General features: G+C 39.0%; 1 protein-coding gene across 1 annotated transcript in view; it reads right to left on the bottom strand.

The window, feature by feature from the left end:
* Positions 1–20464, bottom strand: part of ptprsb (protein tyrosine phosphatase receptor type Sb) — a 100750-nt gene extending 80286 nt beyond the window's left edge. Inside the window, exon 1 of the mRNA XM_087811511.1 lies at positions 20225–20464. The gene's annotated coding sequence lies outside the window, so the exon portion shown is untranslated. The remainder of the gene's footprint in view (positions 1–20224) is intronic.
* Between the last annotated feature and the right edge of the window lie 834 nt (positions 20465–21298).

Here is a 21298-nt window from a genome sequence, read left to right as displayed (position 1 = left end):
TTATCTGCTGCTCAAATGTTTGTTACAGTGTAAACAAAGACAATTAGCTTTGCTGAGTGTAGCTAACTAGCTACTGTATATTTAAATGAGCAGTACCGTTATAGAAGAAAAAAAACTGCGATAAAGCGAGACAGCAGAACCGCGATGCTAGGTACCTCTGTTCGAATACCTTAATGTCATTGATGGTGATGAGATGAATTGGGCAGCAGGTGGCAGTAGCGTTTCATAACTTGCTCACACAACAACCGACACTAGGAGATCAGACGAGAGTGCATCTTCTAAAAGTTCATGGATCCAGATGGTTATGCAAACACACCGGAATATAATCTTGTTTGTTACAGTTCCTGAAAACTTGAAACATATCTCTTTCTGTATTCTGTATAAGAAATCTAGGATAGAGCCTCCAAACTTTAAAATACACACCGTATTTAGAAATATACTTGGCTGGTCCGGGTTCAGGTGCCTTTATTATGTACAAACGAACTTCTATATAAATTGATATATTCTTTCCAGATACTCTTTTTGTATTCAATTATTTTTCTAGGGGCAATAAATACCCACAAAGCCCTCTAGTCATATTAAGAGACTTCCATCTCAGGAGGGCCACATAAATGCAGTCAAAGGGACGTACTTTGCCCAGAGCGTCAACACCGCCACGAACAAAAAACACACAATCCCCCCCTAAAATAGTGGTGACAGAACACAAAAGACCACTATTAGAAGTATAAAAATATCAAAGAATTTTTTTCTTACTCTACCTAAGGCAGTTTTAGACCCTGATACTATTTCAAAAGTACACGATTTGGTCGCATTAAACCTACATTATATCCATCCCGAACTTTTATTGGGAATATATATTTTTCAAAAATTGATTACTTCGAATGATCATGAGTGTGTTTAGACTCCACAAGTACACAAACTCAAAGCTAACGATAAGAGCAACAACGACATCCGTAGATGGAAACCGTTTCTCTTGTCGAAAAGATGAACTTCCTGCAGTTTTGGAAGGTTAATATCTGAGGGTGGGTGTTCTCGTCAGCTCTGGGGGTCTCGAGGAAGTCTTATTACCGCTCCAGATGGTCCGAGAGATTGATGGGGTACACGTGTGTTCCAGCAGGTAATAACAGCTCAGGTGGTTCCTGATCATCGCGCTGATGAAATAACATTGTATCGTAGCTGCAAAACCTGCCCCGGGGAGGATGACGACATGTTGTTTTTTTTGTCACCTTAGCCTCCACCCCTGCCGTATCCCATGATGCCTCGTGAAGGCTGCGCCCCCGTCTCACAAGGCCTCCGCCGTCGCCATGGCGACAAGCTACTCTTGGAAAAGAAGTGATCCGCGGCAGCACCTGAGAGTGTGTGATGAAGGTGTGAGATCCTACACACACTCACTCCCAGCACAATGTCTCAGGATCAACTTGAAGGTTTTTTTCTTTTTCACCCGCCCGGGTTAACGGGGTGCTAGCTGGTGACGCTCGTCACCAAAATAGCCGTCACACACACACACACACACACACACACACGTGAACAGATGGCTAAGCATCATGGGGGATACGGCGCACACGTCTTCCTCCCGACACTTACAGGAGCATGAACAGATCCAGGATCAGAGGATGAGGCGGAAAAGGCTTACTGCAGCGCCGCCCCTGCTTACATTTATAGCACAGGAAATAACATTTTTCTGACGCTCCCTCGCCCCGACTAGAGGGGAAAAAACTCACCTGTCACTCACGAAAACTGTGAACCCTGAATATCAATGATCCGGAGCTTAACTCCGCAGAAGATGCCGAGAGTTCTCGTGTCATTGACGGAGATTAGAGCGGAGACTTCAGTGGTTTACAGTAGAGTCGACTTTCATTCCACGCTCGCACTCTTTTACTAGATTTATCTTTGGTTTTGTTACTCTTTTTATTCATTTATATGCACGAGTGTTTTGTATCAAACTCTAAATGTATTCAAGAGTTTGATCGTTTTAGTAGCTGCTATGATTTACAATATGATTGATAACCTGGTTCTAAAGAATATCAGGGACATCAGAATATTGCAAAATAAAATGATTGACCAATTAAGTTAAATCATACGACTCATTAAAGGTTAAAATGTGTATCATTTAATAATTTAATTATCAACAGGTTTAAATTATTTTATTGAATAATTTAATTTAATGAATTGAATATATATGTGCATTATTTAATTAAATGAAGGATTTGGATATTTAAAGATTGAAATGTGCATTATTGAATCATTTAATTTAATAATTCCAATATTTAAAGGTTGAAATGTGCATTATTAAACAATTACATTTCAAAGTTCCAATATTTAAAGGTTGAAATGTGCATTATTAAACAATTACATTTTATAATTCCAATATTTAAAGGTTGAAATGTGCATTATTAAACAATTACATTTCAAAGTTCCAATATTTAAAGGTTGAAATGTGCATTATTAAACAATTACATTTTATAATTCCAATATTTAAAGGTTGAAATGTGTATATTAAACAATTACATTTTATAATTCCAATATTTAAAGGTTGAAATGTTTATTAATCAACAATTACATTTTATAATTCCAATATTTAAAGGTTGAAATGTGTATTATTGAACAATTACATTAAAATATTTTAATTTTTAAAGGTTGAAATGTACATTATTGAATCATTTAATTTAATTCGAATATTGACATGTTTAAAAAGGTTGGATTTGGTTTTATTAATTTAATTCAATCATTCCAATAATTTAAAATAAATAAAAAAAATTCAACGGAGAATGTAATATTCTAAATCCTATTATGTAAAAAAAAAAAGATAACCCTTAATTCTGTATATATTTGTATTCAATTCAATTTCAAAATGTAGATATAATGGTGGCAGCAGAAAACAGCTACTTGATCGAACTTTCAGCCAATCATGTAACGTACATGCGATCACATGACAACATAGAATTCTACCTTCAAATTACAATTCATTAAAACTCTACTCTTTATATATTTCGCTCCTATTTTTCTTTTGAAATATAGGTGTCTACCCTTTTGAACAACACATATTGATCACTAGTTATTTTAATTGTATCTTTATTATGTAAAAAATGAACTTGTACATTCTGAGTAGTTTTAATTTGATCTTGTTTTTTATTCCTTTTTTTGTAATAACTTTACTTTAAAAAACAAAACCAATTCACTCACATTAAGTGTGCGTTAAAATATTTACTTTTCTATTACAAAATATATGGAAGTATACAAATACCAAGCGAATACTGAATGGTTGAATTTACTGTTTATATGTTTTTTAATTTACATTTTTATTTCATAATTTCAAGGTTAAAGGTTGTTTATTATTATAATATAAAAATGGAATATTGTCAAATTGAATGCTTGAATTTGTTTATTATTTAATGAATAATTTAAATATTGAATTCAATATTACAATATGTTATAAATTAATTAATTTCAATTTTACACATGGAGTTTGATATTCTAATTCCAATCAGCCAAAAAAATAATTAATTCCATCATTTTTTATTTGTGGCGTTTTAAATTCAACGTAAAAAAAACGTCACCAGACATTACTAGCAAAGAACAGTCACATGATCGTCTGCGAGTGACATGATTGGCTGAAAGTTGAAGGATAATCCAGTCATTATTTAATCACATAGTGGTGAAGAAGCGGCGTCGGCCATGTTGTTGTTGACGATAAGACCCTGAGGTTCTAGGACGGTAGACGAGGACAGGTGTGACAACGAAGGATGATTCAAGACGTATAACCTCTGACGGGAGCAAAACAGGAAGTGGTTCTAGTTACCATCCTCCTGAGATGACGTCCCTCAGGGCTCATAAATGTCCGGCTCTGTTGCCGGGGCCACGGCGCCAGCAGAGTCCCCCCCCCCCGGGGGGAAATGTATCCTCGTCCTCAACTTCCTCGCCGCATCCTTCCTGTAACTTTTATTGCGCTCGGCGTCACAATAACGTGTTCGCGATCACCTGCCGCTCGCTGATTTAAACACACAATTCCCTTCGCTTTATCGCTACATTTACCGCCGGCGCCGTTTTCATCCTCGCGTCTGACAGACGCCGCCATTAGCCTTTCGCACGGCGGCGTGTGCGCGACATCACAATTACACACGACATCACAGTCGCCGCCGCGTGTTTCCACAGTCGGAGTCGCACCCGATCGACCTCCATTACTCATCAAACCATGTGATCGCAGAGAGATTTTCCGACTGAAACAAACTTTTTTTTTTCCACCTGAGATGGTGGAAAAAAAAGATGCGGCGAAGGAGGCGGTGAACGCCTACTCGTGCACCCCGGGGGGTCGCACTGATGGACGTCTGGAGGGGGACGTGGAAACACAGAGTTGACGTATAGACGAGAGCATGTGAGGACTTGAAGTATAAACAGAAGACAGGAGTGTGTTGAAGAAAAGCGAAGAAATTAGATTTATTGGATATACTTTGACTGAGGTTAGGGACCGTCAAGCCAAAAGAAGGAAGGGAGGGATTTAAATAACATTAAATCATCCTAAAGATGTAGTTTGTCTGCATGTTGTATCGTTTTATTTGAACATCCTTAAGTAAACATTTTGTATTTCATATATTTTCCAGTAAAAAATGAAATAAAAAGCAAAGAATACTGTTTTTGCCATTAAATAGATAAAATTAAATAAAAAAAATGCTGTTAAATAATGTTAATTTGTGTAATATTTCACTTGGGGAATATAATGCAAAAATAATCCCGCCTAAAAAAGGACAAATGATTAAATATTTAAAATAGTATGTATTTATGCTATTTATAACATATTAGCACTATTTTTATTTGTATTTATACTTTATATACATTAATTATTATATGCAATATTTAAAACGTTATTTATTTATTCTGTTTATACTATATTGCACTATTTTTACTTATTAATATTTATAATTTTTATATATACATTCATTTTGCAGTGTTTTTTACGGTTGCCAAGCAACGAAATTTCGTTACCAGTTTCACTGCTGTGTTTTCTGTGCAATGACAATAAAGTATAAAATGAAATATTTTTAAACTGATTTATCTGCACGGATTTCATCGTTTTTGAAGTTTTTACTATTTATACTTATGCACAATGACAAATAAATGCTACAAAGGACGACAAATGACACAAGTATAAATACATTTATAAATACATAGCAAAATGTATGAATAAATATCAACATGTCAAGATAATTAAAGACATAAATGACTTTATTTTTGTCGAAAAAAGCTGACATTTATTCAGATTTATTTCTACATTTATTTATTTATACTTGTGTCATTTATCCTCCTTTATATTTACCCTCCTTTAACTATAACTTTATTTTATTACAAATAACTTTCATATAAATAACAAATATTTATACGTAAGATAAACCGGTAAAACCACGGCGTCCGTCAACTTCGACGCACGCGAACGATGCATTCAATGACGTCAGGATCGCTCTGGTGCGTTCAAGAGCGTAGGATATTTTTACAACTAAACGCAAAACACTGGTTAACTGAACTGACATCCCTTCAATGAAAACGTTTACACTAAAAATAATAGTTTTTTAAGTTGAACTCTGAGTTTTCTTGTGTTTTTTATATGTATTTCTCTGTAAATGTTGTTATTATTAAGTAGATTTGTTAAAAAATGACTTCTTTGTGTGATTTTAAAACATCTTCTCAGATAAATCTATCAAACTTTCTTTTGTTCACCTGAAGACGTTCTATTCTGGTGCTGACATGTATTTTTCATGGCTCCTGCCTCACCTGACAGGTGTGATCCTGTCGTCAGGTGAAGACCTTCAGCAGCCGCTGCACGTGTGGACACCATGTTCACTCAAGTGTAACATCAACACTCGGCCATGTTGAGTGGTTTCTCTCCCTCCTTCTCCCTCCCTCCATCCCTCCCTCCCTCACGTCCGTCTCACCCCCGGTGATGGCGACTCCTCAGACGAGGCTGATCTTCTGTGCAGCGCCTCATTACTCAGGCTGATGCTCGCGCTCTTGTCAACTCACTGTCCAATTAGCATACGTGCGTCCGCTCGGGTTCTGACCACTGCGACGCCGGCTCCATACTGATGCGGTTGATGCTCGCCTCGCTGTCGAGCGGCTTCCTGCTGACGCTCCTCCTCCTGGAGGATCAATGGCCTGTCTCGCCCTCCGTCCGTCTCTCACGGCGTCATCACCCTCTTCCGTCTCCACACGCCCTCCGTCCGTCCACCGACCTTATCATCCCTCCATCCATCCTTTTGCCCTTTTCTCAAAACTATCGTTTTCTTGTTCATCCTTTCATCGCTCCCACTCAGTCCATCATCTCTTTCATTCCCATCCTTTGGGTCTCCCTCATCCATCCATTTTCCCTTTTCTCAAAACTGTCGTTTTCTTGTTCATCCTTTCATCGCTCTCACTCCGTCCATCATCTCTTTCATTCCCATCCTTTGAGTCTCCTTCCATCCATCCATCTATTAATCCATCCATGTTTCTCTTTTCTCTTTCTTTCTTCATTTAGAAATCCTTGAGTGAGCCATCTGTCCTTTCACTTTCTTTCTTTTACATCCATCCATCCATCAGCCCAATTATTAGTTTCCAGCAACCTGTTCTTTCCCTTTTTTTTCATTTATGCGTCAAATTCTTCGATTCCATCCATCTGTTCTGTCACCCTTTTCTATCCATCCATCCATCGGTCCATTTTTTTGTTTATAGTAATCTGTCCTTTCCCTTTATTTCCATCCGTCCAATTCTTCGATTCCGTCCATCTGTTCTCTTACTTTTTTTACATTCATCCATCCATCCGTCCATTTTTTTGTTTACGGTAATCTGTCCTTTCCCTTTTTTTTTTAATCCATCCATGCAATTCTTCGATTCTATCCATCTGTTCTCTCACCCTTTTCTATCCATCCATCCGTCATTCTATTTTTTTGTTTACAGTAATCTGTCCTTTCCCTTTATTTCCATCCATCCATTTGTCCAATTCTTCGATTCCATCCATCTGTCTACCTTTTTTCCATCCATCCATCCATTCATTCGTCCAATTCTTCGCTTCCATCCATCTGATCTCTACCTTTTTCCAATCCATCCATCCATCAGTCCTTATTTTTGTTTAAAGTAATCTGCCATTTCTCTTTATTTCCATCCATCTATCCGTCCAATTCTTCAATTCCATCCATTTGTTCTCTCCATTTTTTCATCCATCCATCCACCCATCAGTCACATTATTCAAATACATTCGTCTGTCCTCTCACTTTTTCACCCATCTGTTCAATTCTTCTATTCAATCTATCTGTTCTCTCACCTTTACATCCATCCATCCATCCATCCATCCATCCATCCATTCATCCATCCATCCATCCATCCATCCGTCCATCCATCCATCCATCCATCCATCCATCCATCCATCCATCCATCCATCCATCCATCCATCCATCCATCCATCCATCCATCCATCCATCCATCCATCCATCCGTCCATCTATCCATCCATCCATGTATCTCTTTTCACTTTCTTTCTTCATTTAGAAATCCTTTCCATTTTGAGCCATCTGTCCTTTCACTTTCTTTCTTTTACATCCATCCATCCATCAGCCCAATTATTAGTTTCCAGCAACCTGTTCTTTCCCTTTTTTTTATTCCATGCGTCAAATTCTACGATTCTATCCATCTGTTCTCTCACCCTTTTCTATCCGTCCATCCATCAGTCCATCTTATTTGTTTACAGTAATCTGTCCTTTCCCTTTATTTCCATCCATCCAATTCTCTCACTTTTTTACATCCATCCATCCATCAGTCCATTTTTTTGTTTACAGTAATCTGTCCTTTCATTTTTTTTCCATCCATCCTCTCTTCAAATTCTTCGATTCCATCTATCTGTCTACCTTTTATCCATCCATCCATCATCCATCCATCAGTCCATTTTTTTCTTTAAAGTAATCTGTCCTTCCCTTTATTTTTAATCCATCCACCCCATTTTTCGATTCCATCCATCCATCCATCCGTCCGTCCGTCAACTGCTTCACCTCGATTCACTATTACCTCCACACAAATCCTACCATGAACTATAGGCTTCCTCTTCACTCTCTCTCTCTCCATCCCTTCATTACTATTTCAGATTTCATCTCCTCTCATACATTAGTAGGTATGTCTCTCCGCCGTACATGTTTCTCTTCTTTCATTCCCTACCATCCCCTTCTTTCCGTCCCTGCTCTCTGCTCTTCATCCAACCGGCGTTTCTATTAAATCATTTACAAAAGGACCGTTTTTTTTTTCATTTTTTCCAATGACCTCTCTCTCTTTATAGTCCGTCCACTCTCCCTCTCTCCCTTCCTCCCTTTCACTCTTCTCTTCTTCTTCCTCCGACCGTGAGCCCATTAATCCGTTCCACCTTGACGACACGGTTGCCGAAAACACGCCAATTAGTGGATGTCTGGGCTGGACTCCCTGACAACAGCGGCACCTTCATCTTCTCCGCACGACGACACCGTCATCATAGCAACCGCCGTCATCGCTGGATTTGTGTTTGGTAACGAGACGCGCCGGCCGTTCTTCCTCTTCTGTTCGGCGAGCCGGGGCGACGAAAAGGAGGGCGAGAGTCGTGTGCGGCCGATTTGATCGCTTGTTTGGAAGTTTGCCTAAACGGTGGCAGTAAAATACGGGCGGACGTCAACTGGGCTAATGTAATGTTCACGGTTACGACTCTGTATAGATTCTAAACCCGGGTAAACGTCTCCCCTGACACGGTTGATTCGATGACCTTAACAGGAAACGATAAAAACGTTGCGTAACATAACTTTTCTTTGAATATATACGTTGTAATTGAAGTTGTCGGTTATTTGTAAGACGATATAAAAGAAAAAGGAGAGCTCGGGCCGATCCTTAAGGAGCTTTATATTGATATTTATTTGCTTCTTATATGCACCAGCGAGCTCTCATTAACGGTCGGAAGAAAACAAGAATCTTCATAATCATTCTTAGTTTATCTAAAATATCCAAAGTCCCACTGGGTTTGCTTATTAATTTTCTTCTGAGGCGCTGTTGTGTGTTTGCCGAGGATCCGATAGCCTCCTGAGCATTGTTGCTGCTATGGTAGCAGCTGAGTGACTCTGTCACATGATAGTTAGCCCACCGAGAGCTCATTATCTCACGGCTGAAGCCCACTCCCGCGAAGACGCCGTCCTCAGAACTGACATTTAAACACATGCAACTGTTATAATGAAAGGAAATACTCTTCGGGGTGTATTCTAGTGAAGGCTTGGTAAAGTTTAAGAACTGTTTTAAAGGGTTAAATCACCCACAATTCAATTTTCACTCATTTTCTACTCACCCTCAGCCTAAGGGTTGGGATTATTTTCAGAGTAATCTGTTCCTTTTTAGAGTTATTGTCAAAAAGGTATGTTTATTTTAATAAAGCGACTGGAACCCAGTTGTCGTCATCCAAAAATACACTAAAAATACTTCCATACTGCTCGTCTGTAACGTCTCTCTTGCACTGAAGCCTCGATATTCGAAAATAAGTCTATATTTAAAGCTTGTTTTTAGTGGAAAATCTCCAGGTATCAGCATAAATCTTGAACACCGACACTTGCGATGCGTCTGAATGAGGATAAACTCAGAGCTGGAGCTGAGAGACTGGAACTTCTGCTACAAATAAACTTGTTTTGAGGCTTCAATACAAGATGGACGTTACAGATGATCAGTATGGACGTATTTTTAGTGTATTTTTGGACAAATTTGAGTAAGCACTGGTCGCTACGTTAAAATAAACATACATTTTTGCCTATAACTCTTAAAAGGAACAGAATATTCTGAAAATCTCGACTATTATTCGACACGAGGGTGAGTAAAAAAAAAATTTTTTGGTGAATCATCGCTTTAATAGGGAAATATCAGTATTTAATACATTGATTTATAGAAGAACAAACGCACAATAATTAAGTACGTCGTGTCCCTATAACCAACGTGAACTCATTGTAAACTGGAGCAGCTTTGAATATTTAAAGTACAATTTCTGATTCAACTTCAGGACATAATGTACTGCAGAACTAAATGGGTCTTAAAGTTGAAACGCTGTCTGCTCTGTATGTGACGTTTATAAATTAAGATAAATACGCTTTTAGATTTACCAGATGAATGCTGATCGCAATTACCATTATTGTTTGACCACTTTATGAATTCAAACTGCAAGTCGTTTGACAAGAGGTTATTACCTACGATGAATAAGTTGATTACAGTACTTGTCATGTCTGGACTCTTAAGTCTATTTCTAGCAAGAACATTGAGTATGAACTGGAACCTGAAGAAATTATTCAAATGGTTAACTTTGACTAAAGCATTCATTGTGGATTTTCTTTCTTGGAGAAACAGAACTACAAGTAGACAATATTGTTACAAGGTATCCATGACATGACGCATATTCCATATTGATTTATTAGCTCATCCATATTTCAACCAACGTGGTTTCAGAAAAATTAATTAAATGGCATGTATTTCAAGATTTTCATTTGGTTTTTAACCAGGATTTAACGTGTTATTATGATGCAGAATTATTATTATTATTATAATAATTATTTTCTACTTTCTTATTCATATTATTTTTACCGTTTTAGGATGGTGTCGCAGAATAAGACTTTTTCAAAACTCTCAGAATTACCTGAAATCGTTTTTTTAGGTTTAAAACGTAAAGTAAAATCCAAACATTTTTTAAATGGTTTCTTCAAAAAATAATTCAAAATCATCCGTTTGGTTTCTTGATGTCAACACCCGCAGAAAATCCATTTATTTAATTGTATTATTCTTGAATGCTTAACGGATTGATATGTTGTTATGTGTTTTCAGAAGAAAAGTTGAAGGTCGTCACAATAAAAGCTTTTCTAAAAACCAACATAAACTGTATCAGAAACGTATACACTTTTTAAAATGATCCTCAATAATTCAGCTAAATACACCAGTAGATGGATTGAAGTATTAAAAAAAAATGTGGATCCACTGATGGTTCGCGCCGATGATGAATGGCGTGCACGTGTTATCTAACTACGCCAAATGAGGCGTCGCCGTTCGGTCGCTAACCAACCATTGTACATCTCGGTGATGGTGATTCGATTTGCGGCCGTCATCCCAAGTCCTCCGCGAGGAGCGATAAACTTGTGGATCAAATTGAAAAGAGGAGTAATGGGCTAGAAAAACTGCATTCGTCCTCCGTCTCCGGGCTTTAAGATAAGCGAGAGACGAAAAGGCTTGTCTGGGGGGGGTAACAGAGCCGGCCATTATTCCCACCCTTGTCACAGACCCGACTCAACCTTCACGGTCACCTCGAGTGCCACCAACCAACGTGGAAATCCGCGTCCGCATTAAAAAAAAAAAAAACGCCTCCACATCCTCATCAAGCCAAAACATTGAGTCTTATTGAAATGATTTCTGCGAGCGAGCGGGAACACAACACTATTTGTCATAATCCTGCACACCCGCTTCCTTTTATCGCTCCTCTAATGTGCAAAGTCTGTTCTTTCGCTAACTGCCATATGGCGGCACTCCAAAGTCCTTTTCCTGTCATGCTTCTTCAAGGCTGAGTATTACGAGGCCCACTTGCTTCGGGTGGGTGGAAAAAAAATGCCTGCGTGATCCACGTCTATTAAAGTGTCGACACGCGTCTTTTTAAATACACTAATTATCAGCAGCGGCCGAATCAAAACACGGCGGAACCTGAGTTTGACGTTTAATTACCGCGAGTCCGCGAGCGAACGTCGCTGCTCCTGTCCCTGTAGTGTCGGTCGGATCGGTGCGAATGTTTTGTCAACAGGTTTGAGATCAGTGGTCTTTGAGGGGGGGGTGTATTGGCATTTGGTTCTAAGGTAAGGGTCGGTGACAGTCTAGTGCTGAATCAGCATGTTCTTCATTTATTGGTCCCCGTAAATTTCCTTCCCTGGATTGTAAGCCCCCCAAATATAGGGTTAACATGGTCATAAACACTTGACCGGTTAAAAAGGGCACCTTGGCTAAAACAACGCCGTCTTATTCAATACCATAATATTCCACCTCGTCATGATTCAGTGGTGGGAGTAACATCCACCTCCACAAAGGAAGATATGTGATCATCAACAGTATAGAAGAAGAACTGATACGATTAAATGGAAATTTCATTCAAAATGTTGATTATGGAGCAAGACAAAGATTTGCAATGTTTTAAGTGTTTCAACTTTCACCTGTTTGGCTTCTCACTGCTGCTTGTTAGCCATACTTTGTTCACAACTAACAACTATTACTAATAATTGAAGGTGAACTGATGGTAAAACAACTCTCCTGACTCACTCACATGTGTTTCAAATGTTGAAGTCTTCTTCTCCAAGATGCAGTAAGTCCCTCATCAAGACCATGTTTTGAACTTATTACTTTATAAAGTTCTCCCCGTCTGAAATCTGGGCGAACAAGAGGTTACAAGAGTCCATTATGACCTAATAATGGGCTTCACTCCTCCTCCAGCCGGCTGTAATGACGCCCCGCTTTGTTTATACAATGAGTCCTTTGGAGGTGGAGACTTCCGAGATTGATGACAAACCTGTTTGACCAATCACAGCAGAGTGGGCGTGGTTATGGTCAATAAGATTTCATCTCCAGTGTTTTCAGTGGACGGGGCTTAAACACATTTTCTAATCTAAATATTTCAATGAAAAGATAGTTTTGTACAAACAGACAGATACTGATGAGTAGAATAGAGTCAAATATCTATTTAAGACACACTTAAACCCACACATTAGTTGCCCTTTAAGGAATAGAAGTGTTTCATACGATCCACTTTCATGTGACAGAAATTGTTCTCATTGTTTTAGGGTTGTTAAGTTAGCTTGGTAGCCATTTAAAAACTCAGTTCTTTGGTGGTCGAGTGCTGTGTCCTACTCTACACAACTGAAAATGCAACGTTATTGAAACGGATTGAATTAATGTTATTTAAACTATACAGTTTTATTGCACAATATCTTGTTCAACAGTTTCATATCTTTCAATTTAAATGTATAAATGGAAGGTTTCAATGGTATCAGAATTTGATTAATTATGCTCAATTACATTATATTACATTATATTCAATTATATTTCTATGACATTTATTGCTCATAGAAAGAACGACGACTACGTCTGACGAGTAAAAGTGATTCTTAACTTTGTTTATGCAACCGACGTATGTTTTTGACAGTTTGCTCTGAGCTACAACGACACGACTTTTACAAACATCCAGTTGCATCTTCGTGTTTACGCCGTTCATCTATTCTTAGGCAAGAATAAGAAGTCGAGAGACGCCACATGTCATATTTCACGACTGTTAAAAAGATGTGTTGCTTCACAACCGGCGGATAAATGAGACGAAAATCAAATTCCAGTTGTTGCTGATGACACAATAAAAAAAAAAAGATGAAGGTGTCGGCGCGAGCGTTATTTCTCCTGAGGGCCCAAGTCTTCCCACTTCTATCGCGATCCATCAAACATGGCTTGATAACTTCGCTCTCCTTCCACAGAGGTGTATCTCATCCCGGATAAGCAGGTACGACAGTTAATTTGATGTCATCAGGTGGATTTACCTGCTCGTTTGAAGGAGGCTTTCCTTTGAATTTCCACCATTTTTTTTAACATCAAAAGATTCTGCCGCTCTGACCGAAGCGTTCCATTGATTCGAGGTGTGTCGCCCTCCTCCCCTCCTTCCCACCCCGACACTTCCGATGAGCCGGATTGTCTGGCGTCAGCCATCTTGTCAGTCAAGGCTTCCCCTCGTAATGACTGGTGTCAGTCAAGAGTGTAAGTGTCAATGGCTGCGCGATCGCGAGCACGTTAGCCTCTTTCAGCGTCCAAAAGAAGGATTTCAGCGAAAAGAGAAACTGTGGACGAGCCGCTGAAGATAAAACCAGAAAAAAAGGGTGAAGGCAGGACAGAGAGAGAGAGAGAGAGAGAGAGAGAGAGAGAGAGGGAGGAGAGGCAGCGTTACCCCTGGGGGGGCGAGAGAAAATAATGTTCTTCTTTGCATAAATGAAGAGGTGAGGACGAGGAAGCCTCAAGAAGAAAAGTGAAGATGTCTTCTGAAGTGATGATGAAAAGAAGACGTGAATGAGTGAAGACAAGAGGAGGAGAAGAAAAGGAGTGGGGGGGGGTTGCATTATTCATTCCTTTGCTGACACATCACAATCCCTGATTCATTCGGTGAAGGGCATCAGTCAAGACGGTGTTTGTGTTTCGCCGCCGCTCATGTGAACCAGGACACGCACGGCGACCTCAGCGCTGGAGCTTTTACATGACGACGAAACATGTCATCATCATATTACTAACTTACTAACTTACTAACTTACTAATTTACTAACTTACTAACTTACATCAGACCCACGTCCAGGTCGCACAACTGCTTAGCATAGCATAGGTTAGCGTAGCATAGGCTAGCATAGCATTGGTTTGGGAAATCGCAATGGGTATGACGATGCAGATGCTTAATTAAAACATAAAGTAAAATTAACTGTATAGATTATGAATAAAACTTTTACTAATACTACCTTTTCATTTTGGGCTTACAAATCACTTTTTATATGTTACCATAGCTTTATGGTTTATAGTTCAATCATGTGTGCGTGTTTAAAAAACAATTTATTTTAAATTAACACAGTTTTGTTCATTTTTTTTGTTGCATTTAAACTTCCGGTCGCTAGATGGCAGCAGTCATTATGTCCTCCGGAGATAAGTGTACATTGAAATCGATGACTGTGGACGAGAGGATACAGTCGACTCCTTTTAAAGGTGGTGTTTGGACACAATTGGATATATAATAATAATAATAATAATCAATTTAAAATAAAAATACAAATAGTTCTCTGGGTTCTGTGTCATCAGTCATTTTGGTGGTAAATTGTGTTTGCGTAAGACAGCATGCTATGTTTTAAATAATGTTATTTTATAGTTTCTACTCTTTTTTCGTATTTTGTATGACTGTAGGACTGCTTTGAAAAACACATTTGTTGATCTCGACAGGACTTTCCCAGTTAAAAGGGTTCAAATAAAATGAGGGGGTTTGCCAAGTAGAGTCAAAACTAATGCTGAAAATGAACATCAATACTTTTTTGTTTGTTTGTATTTTATACCAAGAAATAGGGAAAATGATAACAAAATAAATAATTGAAATCTACATTATTTCTCTTTTAGGTTACTGGTGTTTACAGAGTAATTATCCATGATTTGTAGTTCCCTTTAAAACAGATATGATGTTCTTGTGTGTTGTGAAAGGCACAGTTTAAATCTAATGAATTATTATGATTAAAATACACTTTCAAAATAAAACATGTTATTGAAGTAAAGTTATTAAATGGAAAAACAATTTACGCGTCACAGTCTCTACGATAAGTGGAAGCAGCTGCTTGAATCTTTGGTGTAGTGGTTGTTGGTTTTCTGTAGGAAAAAAAACTTTAGGATTATTTGATTACTTTTAAATGTACAGCAACTGTTGTGTCAAATATTATTGTGTTTTTAGGGGGATTCCAATCTCAAACCATGAGCCCATGAGCAATGCTAGCCTTTTAGCGTTTCTTAAAATATGGCAATAACTATCTTAATAAGGAGGTACATCATCTTGGTTGTTGAGGGGCGAGGGGGGGGTCTAGAGTTATTGGAAGGTCAAAATGGTGGAATATAGTTGTAGAATGTTAGCACCTTATGTAACGTGGACATAACTTGAATGCATCCCAAATATTTTGATTTGTTTATTGAAGGATGAGATTGACAGGTTGGTTTGTTGCATCTTAAGTAATAACGTAAAGAAAGGTTAAGATCTTAATGCATGTGTGGATCTACAAACTATAGCATCACTTTTGGTCCAAAAAATGTAAAATCACCAAAAAACAAAATCTCCCTAAGAGATACTCTGACATACTTTCGGTGAGGAGATAGTTCTTCTCCAAATATAGAAGGACCAACTTTGGAGAAATTAGGGTAACGATCATGCTCCGAACTCACCACTGAGGATGAGAGGATGCAGTCCACACAGCTTTTTTAAACTAATATTTTTTTAACCCAGAAAAAACAGAAATCTTCAACTTCATTATTGAAAAAGATTTATTTTTTAAAAGCCAAAATCAAGCCAACATGAAGACAGAATGTGCCATAATTTATTAATCGACGACCGATACTTTTGTTAGAGATTCAAAATGTTAATAAGCTAATGCTAATGATGATCTATTGATTAAGAAAATTACTTTATTGCCGTAGGTAAAGCAAATCTTGAATCAGGGAAGTTGTTTTTATGATTTGTTTGAATGCTGTGTCTAAATAAATGAGCTCCTTGGTGGAGGTATGTGGGGCCTGTGTGCTTTTATACTCTGTTAGCATCTCAGAGAATTAACAGGGAGCAGGTGGATGTTGTTTTATTAAACCAGTCGTGTACGTTCATGTTCATCATCCATTTCTCAGTGGCAGCCATTTCCCCGAGTGTCTGAGCACCTGCCGTACACGTCTTTCTACTCTGTGTAATTGGAGAGAATACACAGAGTTTTTGGTAAAAATCCATAGATGGCGGCACCACAGGGGAGGAGAGTCAACCGTGGTGCGGTTAAGGTAATAATTCCGCAGATACAAACTGGGAATAGACTTCAATGCGGTGCTTTGACGAGAGAACCAAAGGCGCTCCACCGGGAGGGAACGTCATGCGGCATATTCGCGTCTGGTCGGATCTTACGCCGCGATCTGCTCAGAAGTCGCGGCGAGGCATTAAGACCCGTGGTTGAACCTGATAAAAGGCCATTTTAAGGAGCACTGCCATCATAAGCGCCTTCTCTTCTGGAGGCTGATGTGTGCACCTGTGGGCTGAGCATCTACCGAGCAAAGAGGATCATCTTCAAAGAAACAAGATGACATTTAGGAATTCGGCTCTCGGGTTTTCTCTGCTTGGACGTGATTACGCAGTTTCTGCCACGGATCTGGAAATCACAGGGCGAGCCGCCATTTTTTTAAATGATCAATACATAAAAGGAAAATAGTGGAAGAAGCAACAGGTTTGTTACAATGTATTTGCTTTTCATCTCTTTTGGTTCAAATCCTTTAATGTCCCTTTTCACAAATAAACGTTTTTATATTAGATTAACAGGAACATTGTGGATTTCAACCATATTTGTTCATAAAAGCTTTAATTGTTGCACTGCATCATGGGAACATTACAAGTCGTATAACAGAAGCCAGTTGACAGTATTTGATTACATTTTAACAGTAAACGTTTAGAATAGAATGAAGAGGTGATTGAATTTTGATAGTTTCATTTTGATTTACAAAGGTTTTCATGGATATTTTATTCACTTGTATGGCTTCTAGGCGCTGCTGCGTTCAGAGTATATTGTAAAATCTTGAATTAATAAAACACGATATCTGATTGAATCACTCAAAATTATTATCCATCTTTACAAGATAATTATTAATTTGATGCGTTTTGGAGTCGTTTGATAGATATTGTCATATTCTAGGAATGCTAAAATGTTAGCATTGCTTGTGGGCTCATGGTTCAAGTCAGGAATTCACCTCAAAATACGAGAATAGGGCTGTGTGTTAGCAAGAATATGGCGATAAAGGGGCAACAATACAAAATATTGCGATATATTACAATGCTGTAAAAACAATGGTATATTTGTGGTATTGTCCGAGTACTTGACTCTGAATTTATAGACATGATTCTTCACTAAGTCGTTACAGCTTTATTTAATAGAAATTATGTCCGGACGTCAGCTTAAGAAGCTGCTTCAGTGGACTGCATCCTCTCGTCCCCAGTCATCGCCAGGATCTCAATGTTCCTTTAGCTGCGGAGGACGTAATGACTGCTGCAATCTAGCGGCCAAAAGTTTAATCGCAACAAAAATAACTGAAGAAACAGCGTGAATATTTACATGTTAATAGGAAAAAAAATTAATAATAATTATATTTTACACACACATTATTGAACTATAAACTATATATGTGACACATAAACGTTGATTTGATAATCAATACAGTGCTGTCAAATATCAATATAGTATCTTGGGAAAGAATATCGCCATATATCGCCATACACTCCTATAAGATAATATTTGCTGAGACAATTTTATCATTGATGATTTTAAAGTCATAAAATAAGCTCCTTGATGGTGGTATGCACTGTCATAGTGCTTTTCTTTTCAAAACCCTGATTTATGTTGATGGTGACCGCACTTAAGTTGAATAAAAGTGCCATGTCAGCTTTTATTATTTGTGGTACGAGGCTAAGTATTGTGGTATGAAGCGTCATATTTATTGGAAGAATGTAACAAGCGGCTAGCTTTAGCGGAGCGTCACGTCAAGGCTGGTTTGTTAAATCCCGTGGAAATTATGAAGTTGAAAGCAGTAACTTTCATTCCAACAGAAGTGCTGACGAATCATCTCCCATCGTTCCTCATTTGCATCCGTGACAACAACCGTCGCCGAAGTACGGGGCGCAACGTTTCCGTCTGAATCGTGACTGCGAACGAACACGAACCTCTTGTTTACCTCTTTAAAATCCGACCAGGAGTTTGGGTGCGAACGGAGGAATCCGAGTGTGAAAACGACTGATTAAAATAATGAGAGGTGTGGAAATGGCGTGGAACAATAACCAGCAAACACACGGCGCCCCGAGGGACCCCGGTCCCATCTGTGAGTGTGTGTTTGTGAGTCTCTAGGAAGACCTCCCTGGGTTTCACCACAACACTGCAATTTTCCACTTTGCTCTGCAGGCCACGCGGCGGAAATAAAGGAAAGTGGAGCAGGCATTTGGGAGAATACGATTAAAACCCAAACAAGAGTTGGCTCTGGGGCGAAACATGTCAACGTGAAATGATGCATCGTTAAATTCCCCTGCAAGAGTGTTTATTTGAACAGATAAACCTACTTGTGTGGAAATGGAACCTGAAGAGAAATATCGTCTTGTTTGGAGAGTAAAGAAAAGGTAAACATTCCGTTTAAGAGACACCTTTTGTTGAAGCAGCTCAGCCTAAAACATGTTTAATTGGAACTTAAAGTGGAAAAATATGGTTATTGTATTATTGTGTTTTTTTTATGGTGGCAGTGCAGAATAAAAATTGGAAAAAAAAACAATATGTCATCATATTAATAAAAGAAAATACAATAAATGCATAGCTAATTTGTTTACATACATTTTAATAATAGGAGGGACAATTAAAAATTGATTTTAATTTTAAAAATATTTGGGAAAATATTTTTACTTGCAAGAAATACGACTTTTTTATATATTTAGGTTAAGAATTTATAAAGAAAATGAAAGAAATAGAATCTCAGTTTTGAATTTAAGATGACAGCAAAATGGTTACACAATTTTATTTTTTAGTAAATGTTGTTACTGAGAAAATATGACAGGATATGTATCCAAGAAAACATACTTGCTAAATAGTTAGTGACACTGAATAGTTGAAAAAAAAGGGAAAATAATAAATAAAAAAAGGTTGAAAATTTGACAAAAATATGTCATGATTGACAACCTAAAATAAATTATTAATATTAATCTTGGCATTTAAGTAAAATATATATATAATAAAATCCAGTGCAGACGACGCTTTTATTTAAAAAAAAAAAGGGTTACACACACATGGGGTTTAAATGTCGCCCCCGGGGGGCTACACACGTCGTCCACTTCTACACAAGCATCATGACGTGCGTGTTCGCGCGTGTGTGTTGTTGTGTGCAGATGGGGCTTGTTTAACGCGAAGCTTGGCTCTATTGTCTCCTTGTGTTTGGCTGCATGAGTCCCAGCATCTTGACACCTGGTGTCTCCTCATGAAAAACCCATCAGTGTGAGTCAATGACAGCGTGGTGACAATGGAAACACCAATTAAACGCGTTTTATTTGACGATTTATAACCAGTCAGATTGTTTAAGGTTGTGTTATTTCTCTCAGTTTTTCGCTTCTTGTGCAGGGATGGAGACATTAAAGTGTGACAGGGACTGGAAGAAAAAAAAAAAAGCCACTTCACGCGAGGAACAAAGAGTGATGTGTGCGACCACCAGCCCCCGCTCACCTCAACCACCCCAGAGACCGAAATTAATAATTCAAACAAAAGATCCCACGACAGGATCGGTTTCACCAACAAAAAAAAAACGATAGGATTTCAAGCCCGGGCAGGAGCGCGACCAGAGCCCCCGGGGGCGGCGGTCAGGGTGCGGTGCGGGACTGGAGGGACCCCCCGCCACCTCGCCCACCCTCACCCCGGGGTACGGACGCAGCTTACCTTGGTAGAAAGTGCTCCGTCTTCCTCACCGTCGGTAAGATTCATGTGGGTGGATTTGAAGCGTCCACGGTCTGTAATCCAGCTCGGAGATGAAGCTTTGTTTTGAAGGGATGGGGGGGCGGGGGGTCGCATGCACGCATCGCCGGGCGACTCACAAGCGACTGTCGAGGGTCTCAGAAGCGGCTGCTGCTGATCAGCTCCGGTGCCGGGAGAGCATGGCTGGTCCGTCCGGCCTCAGATGCTGATGGTTGATGTCACTGATACTCTCCTTCTTCCTCCTCCTCCTCCTCCTCTCTCTCCTCCCGCCTCCTCGCTCTCTCTCTCCTCCAGACTCACCGCTACCCCTCCCCCCTGCACATGACGTGATGCAGGCCAGATCACCAATAGCAACCGTATCACCCCCCCTAGTTACCCCCCATCACCTCCTCCAGCTGCTGACTGCTGCAAAAACAAGTGGATGCTGAGACTTGGTGACATGAGTTTTTTTGGGGGTCTTTTTTCCTGTGGTCCCCGGGGGGCCACTGGGAGGATAAGCACCTTGAGAGCCAATAGATTCTCATAATATCCGGTTCTAATTATAGCTGCTGGCAGGAAATGAGGGTTCCAGACACGGCTCCTGCAGAAGCTCCCCTGACCAGGAACCGACGCTGGTGTGTTGTCGATAAAGTTTTATTAACGGCAGGTAGAATCTGTTACACCAAGTGTTTTAAGTCATGTTGTTTAAAAAATATTGGCCACTTTTCAAGAATCGGTGACTAATTCTGCAAGCGGGGGCCAAGTCCAGCACGCCCTGTTGTTTTGTATAGCCAGTGTGGATTGTAACACACAATAAAACTCCATACTTACCTGAAGAATACTATGACATTTGCGCTTGATGGATCTACTGACTCCTTTAAGAAACATCTTAAGACGTTTCTATTTGTTCAGGCTTTTCCTTGATTTTCTGGAACTCCTGTGTTGTTCTCAGTATTATCTTGATCTTTAAAGTATATACTTTTTTGAGTATTGTTTTGATTGTTAAAGCGCTTTGTGACCCTGGTCTGGAAAAGCGCTATATAAATAAATATTACTTAC

The sequence above is a fragment of the Callionymus lyra genome, chromosome 16 (genome assembly GCF_982586985.1).
Source record: "Callionymus lyra chromosome 16, fCalLyr1.hap1.1, whole genome shotgun sequence".
Taxonomy (NCBI): domain Eukaryota; kingdom Metazoa; phylum Chordata; class Actinopteri; order Syngnathiformes; family Callionymidae; genus Callionymus; species Callionymus lyra.
This window is presented reverse-complemented; position numbering and strand designations above follow the sequence as displayed.